Source organism: Dermacentor andersoni, chromosome 8, assembly GCF_023375885.2.
Source record: "Dermacentor andersoni chromosome 8, qqDerAnde1_hic_scaffold, whole genome shotgun sequence".
NCBI classification, from domain to species: Eukaryota; Metazoa; Arthropoda; class Arachnida; order Ixodida; family Ixodidae; genus Dermacentor; species Dermacentor andersoni.
In genome coordinates this window covers 62,949,825-62,968,133 of record NC_092821.1, presented here as the reverse complement: position 1 = coordinate 62,968,133, position 18,309 = coordinate 62,949,825, and the positions used below count along the sequence as shown (strand labels likewise).

At 44.3% G+C, this 18,309-nt stretch overlaps 1 protein-coding gene across 4 annotated transcripts in view; it reads left to right on the top strand.

Annotated features, from left to right (window-relative positions):
- LOC126526313 (uncharacterized) overlaps window positions 1-18,309 on the top strand; it is a 253,101-nt gene that overhangs the window by 217,322 nt on the left and 17,470 nt on the right. For 2 of the 4 annotated variants that reach the window (XR_011896004.1, XR_011896003.1), the window contains one exon: window positions 474-551. The exons of 1 other annotated variant lie outside the window; for it this stretch is intronic. The gene's annotated coding sequence lies outside the window, so the exon portion shown is untranslated. Of the gene's footprint in view, window positions 1-473; window positions 552-647; window positions 1,014-18,309 lie in introns of those variants that run through there. One more of the 4 variants, XR_011896009.1, reaches the window with a different exon arrangement.

Genomic DNA, 18,309 nt, shown 5'->3' with positions numbered 1-18,309 from the left:
TAGATTCACCATAAAGAAAATAACGCCATGAACGTGTCCACGTATCTTTGGCTACAACCACGTGACCTGTAATTCTAAGGGACAGCCTGAACGAATTGCTTCATGCGCCTTCTCACGGAAGTTACGAGTACTAGCGTCAGTGCACGATTATTGACAAAATTTGCGAGTCTTAGTATTAGTAATGACCTGCGACGTTCCCCTATTTTGTTTTACTTCGCCTAGAGCACCGACTAATTTCAATTTGGGTATTTTTAATGCTTAGGCTGTAGAACAATATTGGCAATCTTTCTCGCGTGCTGTTACATCAAAACGCAGATAACATTTACTCCGAAAACAAAAGCAACATCGCTACCTCAAAGTCCCTCCTTCTCTGTTTTCACTTCATTTTAGAAAAGAGTAAAATATATTTTGCATAGCCATCTGCCGGTTCAATAAAGAATCACAACTAAACTTACATTACAAATTTTATTCAGGTGCCGGAGGAATTACGAAGACACTGAAGTACTGGAACAACACGAAACGTTGTGGAATTCTAGCACTGCGGCGCCAGGGTAAGCAGAACAACTTACGACAACGCTGTTCGTAGAAGCTTTAAGTTGAAGTTGAAGTTTATGTTCACCACCAACAGTACAGTGTGTTTTACACAGAACAGTTGTGGCGTGGAAAGTGGGAAGAAAGCTGCGCTGATGCAGCTTGACTAGCCCCACCTCCCATCCGTACAAGGCAGCAGAACGACAGCACAGCAAACTTCATACAGTTTCATCATAGAAAAATAAAAGAAATAAATAAAACGTGTACAATAATTGTCAAGTATACATAATTATATGCGCCCTTGGGTACCTAAAAGTGCATCAATCATTCACGTACAAAACACCAAAACCAACGACAAGAAAATTATTGCAAAGTAACATAACAGTAAGACATACTGTAAACAGAAAGGAGTGCTTTATTTAGACAGAATTTTTCTAGGCTTGTAGCGGATTATGTAAACATGTTGAATAGCTCCCTGCCTGAAAGGACATGCAAGTGATCTTCTGTAAGCTTGAACGTATTGAGTACGTGTGGAATGGTGAATTTTAACATTTGGAGACCATAGTTCGTTCGTGTTCGGGGAATGTGCCAGTGTTCAGAATTTCTGATGGGACGCAATGAAATGTTCGGCTGTAAATGCGCTAAACCTCTTAAGTTTAGGCTATTTCTACGAATTTCAGACCTTAACGACAACAACAATTGATGTTCATAGGCAACACTGAATTTCAACACCTTAAACTTCGTAAATAAATGATATGTATTATCTTTATAGCCTAAATTTGCAACAGCCCGCAAAGCACACTTCTGAAGTGTATATATCATTTTCTTTAATGTTTGAGTTCCAGATGCCCATACCAACTGGCAGTAGCGTAGGTGGGAACTAAAAAGTGCATTAAAAATATGAAGTTTCTGGGGAACCAGCAGAAACGACTGACACCTCCTTAGCATACCTAGGGCTTTTCTTAGTTTAATACCTAATTCTTCAATGTGAGAATCCCACAGCATATGTTGATGAAAGATAATACCTAATGTTTTGACAGTCTCTGAAAGTTCAAGTTCAAAATTATTTAGTAGCAGTTTATGTGAGTACTTGCAAGCCATTCTTTCCGCGCGGAAAAGAATGGCCTTGGTTTTAGGGCTGTTGATTTGTAATGAATTACGACAAGAACATTCGGATAACTTATGTAAGGTTTCATTAGCCGCTTGAATCAACTCACCTAGGTTTGCTCCTGTAAAAAATAAGCTCGTGTGATCTGCATAAATAATGTATGGTATTGATCGATCTATGTTTACAATATCATTAATATAAAGGTTAAATAGAAGAGGGCCTAATATACTTCCCTGCGGTAGACCACGTTTGATTTTTTCGGGCATAGATATTTCAATGTTTATTGACACACACTGGTACCGATCGCTAAGATAGCTCCTTATTAAGTGAAGTGTAACGCCTCTGATGCCATAATAGCGCAATTTTGCTAACAATGTCTGGTGATCAATCCTATCAAACGCTTTTGTAAAATCTACGAATACGCCTAGTGTGAGCTTTCTTGCATCAATGTTGCCTAGTATAACCTCTTTCTGATGTAGAAGTTATGTCTCTGTCGATACACCTGTCCTGAAACCGTATTGTGCCGCTGTAATCACAGAATGCATGTCCAAAATTTTTGAAAGTCTCGTGAAAATAATTTTTTTCCAGAGCCTTTGAAAATACTGGCAATACCGATATTGGTCTGTAGTTACTCATTTCGTTTTTGTCGCCACTTTTGTAAAGTACCGCGACCTTGCCTTTTTTCATACGCTGAGGGAACAGACCTGTTTTAAAACAAGATTATTTATGTGGGTCAAACAAGGTACTAATGAATCGAGGACAAAAATAACCGGTTCCGTTTTTCTGCCGTCAATGTCTTCGCTTTTACTTCTTTTTAAAGTTTCATAAAAATATTAGTTACCTCAGATTGTTCTGTGGGGCAAATAAATATCGAGGCTGTTATTGGCGTGGGTAAATAACTTGACGCATTCCCATCGTGAGTACTGTCCGATAAAGAACTAAAGTGGTCATTAAATTTATTGGCCAACGCTTTTCCCTTAAATACATGTTTGTCAATTTCAAGTTCGTTGACGCGGGGCGCTTGTTTACGTGAAAATATAATTGTGTTTAGGGTTTTCCACATTTGTTTGCTGTCTATGATGCCATCTAAAATAGTAAAGTAATAATTACATTTGGCTTGCCTTAATATTTTCGCAAGATTGTTTCTGTAAGTTTTAAACATTTTTAGTACATCTAAATCGCGATTTTTCAAGAACACCTGGTACAGATTGTTTTCGTACGTATCATTTTTAAGTGACTTATTGTTATCCAAGGTCTACGTGCACGTTTTGGCTTCGCTATTTCTTTGTAAGGAAAGCTTCGTTTATAGAGAGAGGAAAAAATTTCAATGAAACGCTCATATGCGGTATCAGCCGAAGAGCACGCAAGAACCTCGTTCCAATTAGTCATGATGAGTTCATCTCGGAACTGAGACAGTGCAACCGTGTTGATGTCCGGATATATTATTTTCGCAGTGATGCCTTCTGCCGTATGAGATGTGTCAGTGACTAAGTAAATGGGCAAATGATCACTAAGGGTCACATTAATGGTACCAGAAAATAGGGCATCAAGTGATAGGTTGGTAATGAAAAGGTTTATAAGTGTTGCGCTGTTTGCAGTAATACGTGTAGGGGCGGTTATTATATTAGACAAAAAATGATAATCAAGGATTGCAGATAATTCACTTTGCTTAGTAGATTTAACCAAGATGTCGATGTTTAAGTGACCTCCTAAAATTAAAGCGTATTGATTTGCATTAACATACGAAAAAAACAGCATCTATACACTTGAAAAACTCGCTCAAATTACCATCAGGTGGTCTGTACACCACAGCAAACGAAATTTGTCGCATTTTAAACAAATAATTTCTATATCAGCTGTGGACCATGACAGATCATCTAGGTAGTCGCAGCTAATACACAAGTTTACAAACATGCAAACGCCGCCACCCCTTTTTGATTTTTTATTAAATAAACAGCCCTGTATCCGTCCAAATGTATAGTATCATGATCATTATACCATGTCTCAGTTAGCATTATAACTGAAAAAGAAAACCCAAATTCGTGTAAAAACATACAAAAGTCGTCATATTTTCGACGTGCTGACTGCATATTCAAATGCATAAAAGTTAAAGGCGATTTACATCTTTTCACAATATCGGACATCAGAGTGGTCGGACTGATACAGGATACACTCATTGATGATTTGTATGGGTCAGCATATAAGTACATATAGTTTGATTTACACGCAATATTATGTATACATTACGCTGCAATCAAGGCCTGTATTTATAAGTAACATACTACGAAGTTGGCAACAGACAAACGAAGGATATGGCTTTTACAACTGGTTTCATCAGTAGTGACAGACAATGAAACCATGATCTATCCTGACGCATGTCACGATACAAGTAGACACACAAAGCATCCAGACAAAAGAAAACGGGCCAACTAAAGAATAGTAGTTCAAAAGTTAGAACATAGAACATAAAGAAGTAAAAGAAGTAGACAGCAACTTCTGCGAAGAGATCAAATGCATGGCGAGCAACGCATGCGCATTTTGCTTTTACTCCCGCTAGACTATCAGAAAATGATCAGCTATGTGTCCCCTTGACACATTTCACCGGCCTGATAAGATGTGGCGTAGTACCACCCCTAACAGTTCTCTCAATGCGCAGAACAGTGGTCTGATCTTGCTGCCTTCATAATGGGTTGCGCATTTTATCAACATCCTCACTGCATGAAATTTTTATTTTTGGTGCGTTGTCCATCCGCCGGGCGAAAACCTTGCCATTTTGTACCCATACGCATTTCCAACCGGTGTCGCGCTTTCATGCGGTAGCCTGGCCTAGCAGACGTTTCAGCTCTGGGCACAAATGTTCGTTAACAAAGAATGGTGCCTGCGAGTCCAAACCTAGGTCAGAACACTTCAGCCGAGCAGCACGCGCTTTCTCGAGAAAGCAATCCCGTTTGTACCTCCGCACGAACTGGACTACTACATTCTTTGTTCTTGGATCGTTGGCAGTCGGGACTCTGTGCACACACTCGATATCAGCCGCAACAAGCGCAAAGCGTATTTTTTCTCCAATTTTGATTACTGTTTCAGCGAGGTTTTCGCTGTCGTTGTACGGGATGCCTTTGAGCTCTACATTTCTATTGCGGGAGTATTGTTCAAGGTGTAGCATTCTGCTCTCGTGATTTTTCACCTGTTGAACAAGAACAGCGCACTGTGTCTCTAGTTTAGCATTCGTCGCCTTAAGTTCCTTGTTGGCAGCCTTCATTTTTTCACAATCAGCATTTATGGAAACCAAAGCGGCCTATAATTTCCCTCAGTTCTTTTCGAATATTCCGCTCGATTGTGTCTCTGAAGTCTTTGAATTCAGCCCGGATTTCACGCCTTAGTTCATCAAAAAGGGCTCTGATCTCTTTCGCCATACTTCAACAGAAATAGGCAATAACACACTTGTGGTAGCAACAGCAGCAGCAAAAAGGCAAAAAATCCAGAAAACATGTAGGAATTGGGCACGAACCTGCGTGAAAAGGTGTGCAGCGTTTGAGTCCCGTGAATTTCGCTGCCGCTACCGCTGCCAAGTGAAGAACGGAGACGTTGTTCGGTCATTTTGTAGACACAGGTTGCGGGGCTGGACCAATGCGAGGCGATGATCCAGGCAGCGTCACAATCATACGAGGGCTGACGTATGGTGGCCTTGCTCGATGCAGTTGAAGATTGCTTGACCGATATCAGGGCATCGGAGCCGCCACACCAAGCCGGAAACGAAAGATTCCAGTAGCCCTGCGTGAAAAGGTGTGCAGCGTTTGAGTCCCGTGAACTTCACTGCCGCTACCGCTGCCAAGTTTATGTATAGGTTTAGAGTTGTGTGCGCCAGCATGCGCGGCAGCACCAAACAGCTATCCGTGACTCATTTCACTGAAATGTGCATTAATATCTTCAACACAACGAGAAAATATCATTTGTCACACCTGATTTTGGAGTGCATATATATCGATGATATTGATCGAACATTCAGCGAAACGCATGCAGGCTTCTCTATTATCGTTATAATGGCGCCTAGAAACCGCGGGAATTGGCAGTGCTCACACATTATGCATCCGTTAATGTCATGAAGGCTTTTCTAGGTTTTTGTTCAGAAAATAAGGCACTAAAGAATTTTAATGTGGTAGGAAATATGCGGACACTCCAAGTGAATTCTCTGCCATCGTTGTCACTGTCGACGTTGCCGTGAGGTTCCGTGTATACTGATCTATTGACCCTTTCCATGGCAATGTAAATTACGCTGCCATGTTTGATTAGGCGGTGGCGCGTCCATTGCTTGCCTCTGCTGCCTCCGCTGCCTCTGTGTTTAGAATGTATGTACATGACACTGGTACGGCTGAGGAAACCTTTCGGCTGGTATCGTGGACGGTGATTGGGTGGATGACACGTGAAGCTTTCGCAATAGCTTCAAAAGACATGTAAGCGCTTTCGGATCTCATTAGGCTTTGTCCAAACGTCGTGAGTAGCGTATATGGTGGTTGTAATAAAACCGTCTCTAAAAATGTATTGCCAGCTATTCTGGCTTTCCGCTGATGAATTTAATCAATATCAGTGTGTTTAGCTCTTCTTTCTTTATTTATTTACAAAATACATTTAAGCAACCACTTATTACGTTTCCGAATCAATAAAATTGCCCGGGTGGTCACTATTCGATTGTTTATTTAAGTTTGAACACTCGCAGGTGGGCTCAATGGCGATCGATTTGTTCTTGCTGGGCACAAGGCCTGTAACTGAGATGTTCTGTACATTTCAATAGCTTGTGGAAAATATGTATTATCGCTTGTCACTCGCTAACAGTGTGAACCATTACGAAACGTTCAACTTCCAAAAGTAGTATGCTGCTGCTGTTTTTCGCCGTCATAGATGGTTCGGCGCATTTATTTGACCATACGTCCGTTCACTTATTCGTAATACGTTGGCAATAGATTGGGCATAAGTTTACGTTTGACTTGGGGTGGATGTGAGTAGAGCCCATGCGAGAAACCTTCTACTTGTCAAGAAGCGACGCTATTCTCTTTGTCATCGTGTAACGAGCAGTACTCACTTGTGCATAAGATCCGGGTTTGACGTCCTTTTGTTAGAGGTCAGGGCTACAACGCTGGCGGATGCGTTAATTTCGTTTATCCTCGAGAGAAGCTGTGCATCGGGATGAGCCGGGAACACAGGCAGTTCTTATGTAGCAGCGGTCAGTTAACTTGCACACACAGGTTCTTTCTATTCTTTAATATGCAAACCACAATTTTTGCAGCGAACTACTGCACACTTCTTCACTCCACCGCTTCATATTTGGCAGCACAATGCAGTAAATTGCGTTAGCCAAAATCCAGTTGCAGTTCCGACAGTTGATTGCACCGAAGCAGGGCAGAAGAGGTAATGCTTTTGTATTCAGGCGCTTTCGTTAAGGCAACGTGCGGTGCACTACAGAAAACGCTATCTCGTTTCTCTAGAGCAAGCTGCTTCGTCAAAATGATCAATATGCACGCCACATGCAATGCAACGCTATATACCATGTGATATAGCCATGTCATATTTCCACAACTTTCTGTAAGTAAGGTTGTCCAAAGCAGTTCTTATATTCTTGACAACTTGTTCCTCAAAACTTTGAGCACAGAACCCCCAAACAAATGGAAGAAAAGAAAGGACTCACAGCGCTCGCATTTTACCTTATCTTCTCAGACTTAGTACTAAACGTGCGGAACATTATCACAGCTCGAACCTGAAAATCATGTAATTTTTTTAGCGCAATTGTGCACTATGTCGGGGATCGACCAAGGAAAGAGGTGGAAAACATACCCGATATGAAAAAGTGCTGGTAAAATTGCTAAGACGTAGGCTTTAATTGGTAAACTTTATTGAAGTTATCTGATGGCAGAACTCAAAGTAGAACAGCTCGTTTTTTTTACTTCGATTACCTTTACTTAAATTCATACTGCCACAATAAGTACGAGCCTTGCATTTCGTATAATATTCTGGCATGTTGCTACCGCATTCATTTCTTCGCCTTTATGACGAAACTGACACACTTTTTACCAAGGTATTCAATATCTCAGCATTAGCGAAAGCTCGGAGCTTCGCATAGCACTGGCTGCCAAAAATTCTTCGACAGCTGAAGAGTACATAAGCCAATGTACAAAATTCACCCGATAGGCTGAATTCGCCCACTGGGTTCAACCTCTTATTCACTCGAGCATTAAGCACATTCAATAAATGGGTGACTTTTCACTACGGCCTTTTTTGTTTCAATTGTGTTTTCTTTATGTATTTGTGTCATTAATATTAAACACACTAGAAATAATTGGGATTTTCATATCACTTAATAGGGATTTCTGTTTCCACAAACAGATTTGCAGTATCGCTAAAGTTAGTCTTAACGGCAGTCAGCCGTAGTAACAAGTTCACTTATGGACCTTTTTTTTTTTTCAAGGACTGCATTTCACCTGCTAACAAGTTAATATTATCGCTCAACGCAAGACTCGCGGTATTACTTCAAACTTACTCGAACGGTACCGGTGTTCCTATCGGTTGTGTTATGTTGCCAATGGAAACTTATCCTTGCAACGTTTAACACCCGAACCCTGTCCAGTGAGGCTAGCTGAGCAGGACTCTTTGAGGAACTATCAGCCATTATTTTGGTTATTATCGGCCTTGATGACATTAGAAGAACTGGTGAGGCTTACACATCACTAAATATCGGCCATGTCCTCTGCTATAGAGGCCTCCCTGATAATGAGCAATACGGGGTACGATTCTTAATTCATACGGACACAGCGGGAAACATTGACCAATTCTACCGCATGAATGAGAGGGTAGCAGTAGTAATTAAACGTAATAAGAGGTTAGAATAACGGTAGTACAAGCCTACGCTCCAACCTCCAGACACGAGGATGAGGAAGCAGATCAGTTTTATGGAAGTGTTGAATTAGCAATGAGAAAAGTGCAAACTCGGTATACAGTAGTAATGGGTGACTTCGATGCAAAAATGAGGAAAAAGCAGGCGGGGAACAGGAAACTGCCAACTACGGCGTCGATTCTAGAAATGCTAAAGGACAGATACTGGTAGAATTCGCAAAAAGGAATCATCATCATCATCATCATCATCAGCCTGGTTGCGCCCACTGCAGGGCAAAGGCCTCTCCCATGCTTCTCCAACTACCCCGGTCATGTACTCATTGTGGCCATGTCGTCCCTGCAAACTTCTTAATCTCGTCCGCCCACCTAACTTTCTGCCGCCCCCCTGCTACGCTTCCCTTCCCTTGGAATCCAGTCCGTAACCCTTAATGACCATCGGTTATCTTCCCTCTTCATTACATGTCCTGCCCATGCCCATTTCTTTGTCTTGATTTCAACTAAGATGTCATTAACTCGCGTTTGTTCCCTCACCCAATCTGCTCTTTTCTTATCCCTTAACGTTACACCTACCATTCTTCTTTCCATAGCTCGTTGTGTCCTCCTCAATTTAAGAAAAAGAAAGGAATGAGCTTAGATTAATGAACATCTTTTTCAGGAATCGTAGCAACAGAAAGTGGACGTGAAAAAGCCCTAATAGTGAAAGAAGAAACGAAATTGATTTCATAATTTCTGCCGATCCCAGTATAGTGCACGATGTAGAAGTGATAGGTAAGGTAAAGTGCTGGCTAGAATTCACCTCAATTTGAACAGAGAAAGAGTAAAATTGGTCAAGAAAGAGAGATCAACTTAGAGGTAGTAAGGGTAAATAGTAGCAAATTTAGGCTGGTACTTGCAAGCAAATGTGCATCCTTCGAACAGAAATATGATGATGATGATAATGACATAGAGGTAATGAATGAAACAGTAACCAGGCTGGCTTCAGAGGTGGGAGTGGACTTCAGAAGTGGGAGGCCAGGCACCAAGGCAGCCAATAGGGAAACTTTCCCAAGCAACAAAGGACCTAATAGAGAAACGACAAAGAATGAAAGTGTCGAAGTCAGGAAATAAGATAGAATTCGCGGAAGTGTCAAAACTGATCAACAAAAACAAAAATAAGTGACATTCGAAATTATAACGTGAGAAAGACTGAAGAAGCCGTAAAAGACGGACGCAGCCTGAAATAAGTGAGAAACAAACTTGGCATAGGACCCACCAAGATGTAAGCACTGAAAGATAAGCAGGGTAATATCATCAGCAATCTCGAAGGTGTAATAAAAGCAGCGGAAGAATTCTGTACTGACTTGTACAGTATCAGGAGGACTCAGGAGTACTCCATTTTAAACAATAATGAACAGTACAAAGAAACTCCTCCCATAACTAGAGATTACGTCAGAAGGGCCTTGCAATGCATGGAACGGGGAAAAGTGGCAGGAGAGGATGGAATAGTAGTCGACTTAATCAAAGATGGAGGAGTCAAATTGCTAGGAAAACAGGCGGCTCTGTATACGATGTGTTTACCGACTGCAAGGGTGCCAGAAAAGGGGAAGAATGCAAACATTATATTAAGCGACGAAAAGGGAGACGCTAAAGAACTGAAAAATTGTAGGCCCATTAGCTCAATCTCAGTATTATATAAAATATTTACCAAAATATGCTCCAATAGAATAAGGGCAACACTGGACGTTAGTCAACCAAGAGAACAGGCTGGCTTCACGAAGGGATACTCTACAATGGATCACATGCTTGCCATTATTCTGATTATCGAGAAATCCGCAGAGTACTATAAGCCTGTCTATATGGCTTTCATAGATTACGAAAAAGCATTTGATTCAGCACAGATATCATAGTCACAGAAGCATTGTACAATCAAGGAGTACAGACCGCTTACGTAAATACCCTCGAAAATATCTACAGAAATTCCACAGCCACCTTAATTCTACACAAGCTACGTTAGAAGATAGCTATAAAGAAACGGGTCAGGACAAGCAGACACAATTTCTTCAGTGCACTGCTTGCTTGGAAGAAGTATTCAAGCTATTAAACTGGGACAGATAGATAGAAACTTTATTGCAATGGAAAAGATTTGAAGGAGGTGTGGTCGGAGCCTCTCCGTCCAGGACCCCACTGGCGTGTGCCGCCTGCCTGACCTGGCTAATTAAGAACTTTTGTCCTGCCAGGTCGGAGCGGGCGAGCTGTGCCTCCCACTGCTCCATTGTGTTACTGGTATTTGGCCTATGAGGGTGCTTAGTGCACTCCCAGGTTATACGTATTAGGGTAGGTATACCACCGCACCAAGGACAGTTTGCCCTATAACAAGTGGGATACATCACGTTTAGCAATTTTAAATGGGGGAATACCCCGGTCTGTATTTTACGCCAATCGGCGGCCTCTTCCCCGTTAAGTTGTGGGTGAGGCGGCGGGTATTTTCTGCAGACTACGCGCTGATTAGCAAGGATGTCTTTGGCATTTAAATTGGTGGAGGGATAGTGTGGGTGGTTAGGGTTAGAAGAGGACGCCGTCGCTCGGTTAGTGAACACTCGAGCTAACGCGTTAGCCTTTTCGTTCCCCTGTACCCCCGCGTGGCCCGGGCACCAGAGTAGGCGATGATGGTGGTTGAAGGATTTGGGGATTATCGCGAGGCTAGCCGCAGTCACATGCCCCTTGAGAAACATGCGACATGTCTCGGGGGAGTTCGTGACCACAACCGAGTGCCTTTGCGAACGCTCCGCGTGAGCGAGTGCGATCGTCACTGCTAATATTTCAGCCGAGGTGGGAGATCCCGCCGTGGCCGACGCGGTAATTTGCTGTTGGCTGATGGCGTTCACGACTGCCAGGCGTACCTCCTTTGGTAGCGCTGCCCGGTCGCCTCTGCATACACAGCTGCCTCCGTGTAATGCGTGTTGTACCTATGGTTATTAGAGTACCCTGATTGAATGTGTTGTGCGCGTGCTCTGCGCGTTTCTTTGTTGTACTCGGGATGCATATTCTTTGGAATTGGGGCTACTGTAATCTTCGACCTCATCGAAGGAGGGAGAGGTACGGCCTGCTCTGTGAGATAAATGGGGTACGCTGGGATATTGAGTCTGGCCAATATTGCCCTACCAGTTTTTGTGAAGCTGAGGCGCTCCCTCTGTCGCATCAGGTTGGCTGCCTAAGTTCATCGAAAGTATTGTGCACTCCCAAAGCTAACATGAGCTCCGTTGAAGTACATTTAGGCAGGCCCAGAGCAGCCATGAAAGCGGTTCGCATTATTGTGTTAGCCTGCTTTTCCTCCTCCCTGTTCAGAATTTGGTACGGTAAGCCGTACGTAATTCGACTAACCACTAAGGCCTATACGAGCCTTAGGGTATCGTCTTTTTGCATTCCCACTTTTCGATACGTCACGCGACGTATCATTTGGGCTATCTTGTGGGCTGTGGAATTGAGGGTCTTGAGTGTCTGTACTGCTCTCCCGTGGCTCTGAAGCCACAAACCCAGCACTCCCATTGTAGGTACCTCTCGGACTGATTGGCCCTCAACCACAATGTTAATCGATCCTCTGGATTTGTAGCCTTTCGCGTGTATCTGGATGACCTCAGAGCTTTCGGGTGCGCACTTCAGGCCGCTCCATGTAGAAAATTCCTCCACCGCTAATACTGCGCTTTGGAGCGCATATTCCTTATGCCCTAGTGAACCACTGCTCGTCCACAGCGTGATGTCGTCCGCATAGAGCGTTTAACCTAGGTCAGGTATCCGATCCAGATCGCGCGCGAGGCGACACATCGCCATGTTGAAGAGAATAGGAGATAATATAGCTCCTTGAGGTGTTCCTTTGTCAGGCATTTTAAATAAATCCGAAGTGATTTGGTCAATACTGATGCTCGCTTCGCGGTTGGAAATAAACGCTCTTAAGTAATTGTATGTGCGCTCGCCACAACCCGCGAGTTCGAGTTCCTCCAATATTGCGTCATGAGAGACGTTGTCGAAGGCTCCTTTGAGGTCCAGTGCTAGGACTACTCTCTCGTCGCCGTACGGTATATTAGTTAGAATTTCGTCTCTAATTAGGAGGAACGCTTCCTGGCAAGATAAACTCTTGCAAAATCCTATCATGGAGTCCGGGAACCAGCTCCGCTCTTCCAGGTATCGCTGCAATCTGCTATGGATAACCCTTTCATTGAGCTTACCCAGGCAGGACGTGAGTGACACCGGCCGTAGTGCATCATTTGAGGGATTCTTTTTTGGTTTGGGGATCATGATTATTTTAGCCAATTTCCACTCTTGAGGCAAGTCTCCCTTGGCCCAGCACTCGCTATTGAAAATGTTTGTTATTTTCGCTAGGGCTACGGAATCCATGTTTCAAAACATTGCATTTGTGATCGAGTCTGGGCCCGGTGCCGAGTTTTTAACTGCGGATTGTGCCCCGTCATACACTTCCGCGTACGTTATTCCTTCGTCTAATTTACGGTTCGCCTCCCCAGCGTATTGCCTCCTCACGTACGACGATCCCGTGGCAGGTGAGGGTACTATGTACTTTTTCTGAAGAGCGTGGACTACAACTTCGTCTGTACCCTCGAAGTTGTCTGTTATAATTTGGAGCTTCTGGTTATTCTCAGTACGCGTGCCCATTGGGCCTAGCATGCTTCGTAGTATTCGCCACGTACTGGTCGTTCCCAGAGTTCCTGATAGGGTTCCACAGAACGTCGCCCACTCGTTTTCAGCGAGCTCGTTGGCGTGGGCTTGGGCCTGCTCTGCCAATTGAGCGATGTGTTGTCTCAGGTGTTTGTTTAGACGTTCTATTTTCCACCTCTTGGCCAGTTTCCGCCTCTCTTCCCATAGGCTGACCAGGTGAGAGTCTATCACCGGCACGTCCGCTGTACGCTCAATTGCTTTAGTGGTGTCTCCGTATGCTCGTCAAAGGGATTCAGTCCATTCTCTCATGTTGGTCGGGGCTGCATCCGACTCCTCCAGCGCTCTCTGGAGTTCTCTATAACGAGGCCAGTCAGTTAATTTAGTCATTCCTATTGTTCTCTGTATGTTGGGCGTGGAGAGCGCTACTCGGATTATGTCGTGATCGGTTCCCAGGTTTTCGTCAAAGGAAACCCATTGTGCGTCTCTGATGTTAATTGTAAAGGCACGGTCGGGCGCCGTGTCTCTGCTGACGCTGTTACCCGTGCGCGTCGGTTTGCCGATCTGATTAATTGCCCTTAAGCCCAAGGCCGTTGCGGTGCGCTCGAGTAGGAACCCTTTGGGCGACGTTTGCGCGTATCCCCATAGTATGTGGGGTGCATGAAAGTCACCTACTATCACCGCCTTATCCATGGTGCGCGCTAAATGTTTTATTGCTGAGGGAATGTGGGGTAGGTCGTCCCCTTTGCTTGTGGGAGGACTGTACAGATTTGTGATTAGTGTGAGTGCTTTACTTCGTTTCTTTGGCATCACACTGATAACTATGGAATTCGTCTCTCCCTCAGTTTGCGGAAGTGTTAATAATTGAGCGTTTATCGACTTGCTCACCAGCGTGGCGACTTTAGAATTTTGAGGATCGCTCAGAGTGTAGAATCCCTGCAGTTTGGCCGGCTTGGCCCCGACCTGCTGCAGTCATATCACGTCCGGAGCGATTCCGGAGTTTTTGATAAACTGGTGGAATACTGCCGCTTTTCTGGAGAAGGAGCGGCAATTCCATTGCCATATCTCTAATTGTTATGAATTTTGTATTCGTTGTGATTTCTTAGCGTGATTAGCAATGTTGCCCACTCCTATTTTGAGTCCATGACGTTTCCGTGTCCGAGCCGTCGGATTCTGTCACGCAGTGGCTTATATTAGTTTTTGCCGAAGCCGCCCCTATCGCAATTGTGTTTTTTGGTGGGAACAGCCTTCAAGACTGCCTAAAGCTGTTCCGCCACGAATACCTTGTGTTTCTCGAAGTCGTTCGCGCATAGTTGTTGAAATCCCGTTAACATTTGGGTAACTAACGTCATCACTTCATGGATAAATATATTTAAGTTTTCCGCGATCATGGTCTGGATCCGCGCTGCGTTATCTGTGCGTTATTTGAGATTTGGCTTGTCGGAGACTGCGCGCAGACAGAGTTTATATCTGCCGCCGTTTTCGTTTTGGCTATTTCTTCAGAATGACGCGGCGTTTCCAGCTGTTGTATGGTGCTATTGAAGCGCGCCTCTAACTCTGACATTTGTTTCTCAAGTGATTGTCATTGGCGTTCTTCTCCTGAGAGCTGTTCTCTTAGTTGCGCATTTTCTTTTCCAATTTCTGAATGCATTTATCATTTTTACAAGTATTCTGTTTTGGAGCAATGGAAGAAACAACCCTCGCCCAACTCACCTGCTGTTTTTTAGGCAGTGGCGAATCCGACCGCTGCGAAACCCTGGAGCTGGAGGGGTCCCGCGAGGGGGTATTGCTCTTCGCTCTGCTTCCGTGTGGAGATCTGGATCTCGATCGGTGCCGGTAGAAGTCCTCCTCTTCTGTCGACTCGAACCAGCGCACCGGTCCCATTTTGGCGTTCTGTCCCGACCGCTCCCGCGATCGAGACTGGCGAGTCGTCCTCACGCGCTTGGCGGTAATCAGTTTGTTCGGGCACCGACGCGTCCCGTGCCCCGCCGCCCTGCACACGGCGCACTTCAGTTCACATTCGTGTCCTTGTGGGAGTGGAAATTCGAGTCCGTAGCCACAGCATATGTTCTTGGGGTTCGGACAAACGTCCGAGCGGTGTCCATCTTCCATGCACTCCAGGCACATTTGGATTGTTGGACTGTGCTCCGAACACCGCATCTCTACTCCCATGTAGTACGCGCATTTGGGGCGCGTATCCTTCGTATCTCTTCGTATCTCTTCGTATCCCCCTCAACGTTACCCCCATCATTCTCTCCATACCTCATTGCGTCGTCCTCAATTTAAGTACAACCGTTTTCGTAAGGCTCCTGTTTTCTGCACGTAGGTCAGTACTGGTAAGACACAGCCGTTCGACACTTTTCTCTTGAACGATAATGGCACCCTGCTGTTCATGATCTGGGAATGCCTGCCAAACGCACCCCAGCCCATTCTTATTCTTCTGATTATTTCTATCTCATGATCTGGATCCACGGTCACTACCTGCCCTAAGCAGATACCCTTACCACTTGCAGTGCATCACTACCCACCGTAAACTGCTGTTCTCTTTCGAGACTGTCAAACATTACTTTAGTTTTTTCTAGAATAATTTTAGACCCACCTTTCTGCTTTGCCTGTCAAGGTCAGTGAGCATGCATTGCAATTGATTCCCTTAGTTACTAAGCAAGGCAATATCATCAGCGAATCGCAAGTTACTAAGGTATTCTCCATTAACTCTTATCCCCAATTCTTCACCATCCAGGTCTTTGAACACCTCCTGTAAACACGCTGCGAATAGCAGTGGAGAGATCGTACCGTCCTGCCTGATGCCCTTATTTATTGGAATTTCGTTGCTTTATTTATGGAGGACAACGGTGGCTGTGGAGCCGCTATAGATATCTCATTATTTTTTCATACGGTTCGTCTACGCCCTGATTCCGTAATGCCTGCATGACTGCTGAGGTTTCGACTGAATCAAGCGCTCTCTCGTGATCAATGAAAGGTATAAATATATAAGGGCTGGTTATATTCCGCACATTTCTCTATCACCTCATTGATAGTGTGAATATGGTCTACTGTTGAGTAGCCTTTGCGGAATCCTGCCTGGTCCTTTGGTTGACAGAACTCTAAGCTGCTCGTGATTCTATTTGCGATTACTTTAGTAAATACTTTGTGGGTAACGGACAGTAAGCTGATCGGTCTATAATTTTTCAAGTCTTTGGTGTCCTCTTTCTTATGGATTAGGATTAGATTAGCGTTCTTTCAAGATTCCGGTACGCTCGAAGTCATGAGGCATTCGTATACAGGGTGGCCAGTTTTTCTTGAATGATCTGCCCACCATCCTTCAACAAACCTGCTGTTACCTGGTCCTCCCCAGCTGCCTTCCTCATTTGCATAGCTTCCAAGGCTTTCTTTGCTTTTTCCGGCGTTACTTGTGAGATTTCAAATTCCTCTAGTCTCTTCCCTCTTCCATTATCGTCGTGGACACCACTGGTACTGTAGAAATCTCTATAGAGCTCCTCAGCTACTTGAACTGTTTTATGTATATTAGTAATGATATTGCCGGCTTTGTCTCTTAACGCATGCATCTGATTCTTCCCTATTCCTAGTTGCTTCTTCACTGCTTCTAGGCTTCCTGCGTTCCTGAGAGCATGCTCAATTTCGTCCTTATTATACTTTCTTATGTCAGCTATTTTACGCTTGTTGATTAACTTGGAAAGTTCTGCCAGTTCTTTTCTAGCTGTAGGGTTAGAGGCTATTATGCAGTGGCGTTTCTTAATCAGACATTTCGTCTCCTTCGATAGCTTACCGGTATTCTGTCTAACGAAGGTACCACCGACTTCTGTTGCACACTCCTTAATGATGCCCATAAGATTGTCGTTCATTGCTTCAACACTAAGACCCTCCTCCTGAGTTAAAGCCGAATACCTGTTCTGTAGCTAGATCCAGAGTTCCTCTATTTTCCCTCTTACCGCTAACTCATTGATCGGCTTCTTTTGTACCAGTTTCTTCCGTTCCCTCCTCAAGTCTAGGCTAATTCGAAATCTTCCCATCCTATGGTCACTGCAGCGCACCTTGCCGAGCACGTCCACATCTTGTGTGATGCCAGGGTTAGCCCAGAGTATGAAGTCAATTTCATTTCTAGCCTCGCCATTCGGCTCCCTGCACGTGCACTTTCGTTAAGAACCGCGCAAAGAGTGATGGAACAAAGAATGCTAGACATAACTGTAAGAGAGAGAAAGAGAGCGCTTTCGATCAGACATCAAACGGGTGTAGACGTTATTCTAATTGACAATAAGAGAAAGAAATGGCGCTGGGTAGGTCACGTAACGCGCAGATAACTGTTGGACCATTAGGGTGACAGAATGGGTACCAAGAAAAGGGAAGCACAGTAGAGGACGGCACAAGGCTAGGTGGTGCGACGAAATCAGGAAATTTGCGGATGGTAGTTGGAATCGGTTGGCCCAGGACAGGGGTAATTTGAGATCGCAGGGAGAGGCCTTCGTCTTACAGCGGCCATAAAATAGGCTGATGATGATGATGAAGATGATGTGTATATTCTCGCCGAGCCCTGTGGAATCAGAACGTGTGCACGACATGAATTATGTATTACTGTCTGGCAAGCAATTGAGCACCAGCGATTACGCTGGAATATTCCACGAGTCATTTATAAAATCCAATTTCCTTGACCCACTGATGAGATTTTCGACGATTACTGACTTTTCTCGCCGCTATCGCTGTGCTTTAGTATTACTTGTTTTGCTCGGCACAAGTTCGCAAAAAAAAGACATATGTGCGCAACTGACAGTTTTGACGCTTTCGTTCTTTACTGTCTCTACAAACTGCTATATTGTGAAGGAGGTTTTGTGTTCATGTAACGGACGTCCTTGAATATCCGTGATCCAAGCCCTAATCTCGAAGAGAACACGAGCGTCGCCCCGGACAATGAAGTCAGCCTCAGGCTACAAGACCTGCCCCCGAAGTATGGACTTCTACCCATGACGACCAGCGAAACCACCGCCAAGTCGAAAGCAACTGTTATCGGAATCAGCATCGTCAGTAGCCATCGTACTTCGGCAACAAAGGCAGCCAGCGGATTCACTAGAATCGACAATTGAAAACCATCAAGCCTGGCTGGGGACACACGAGAGGACCCAGACGTTCAA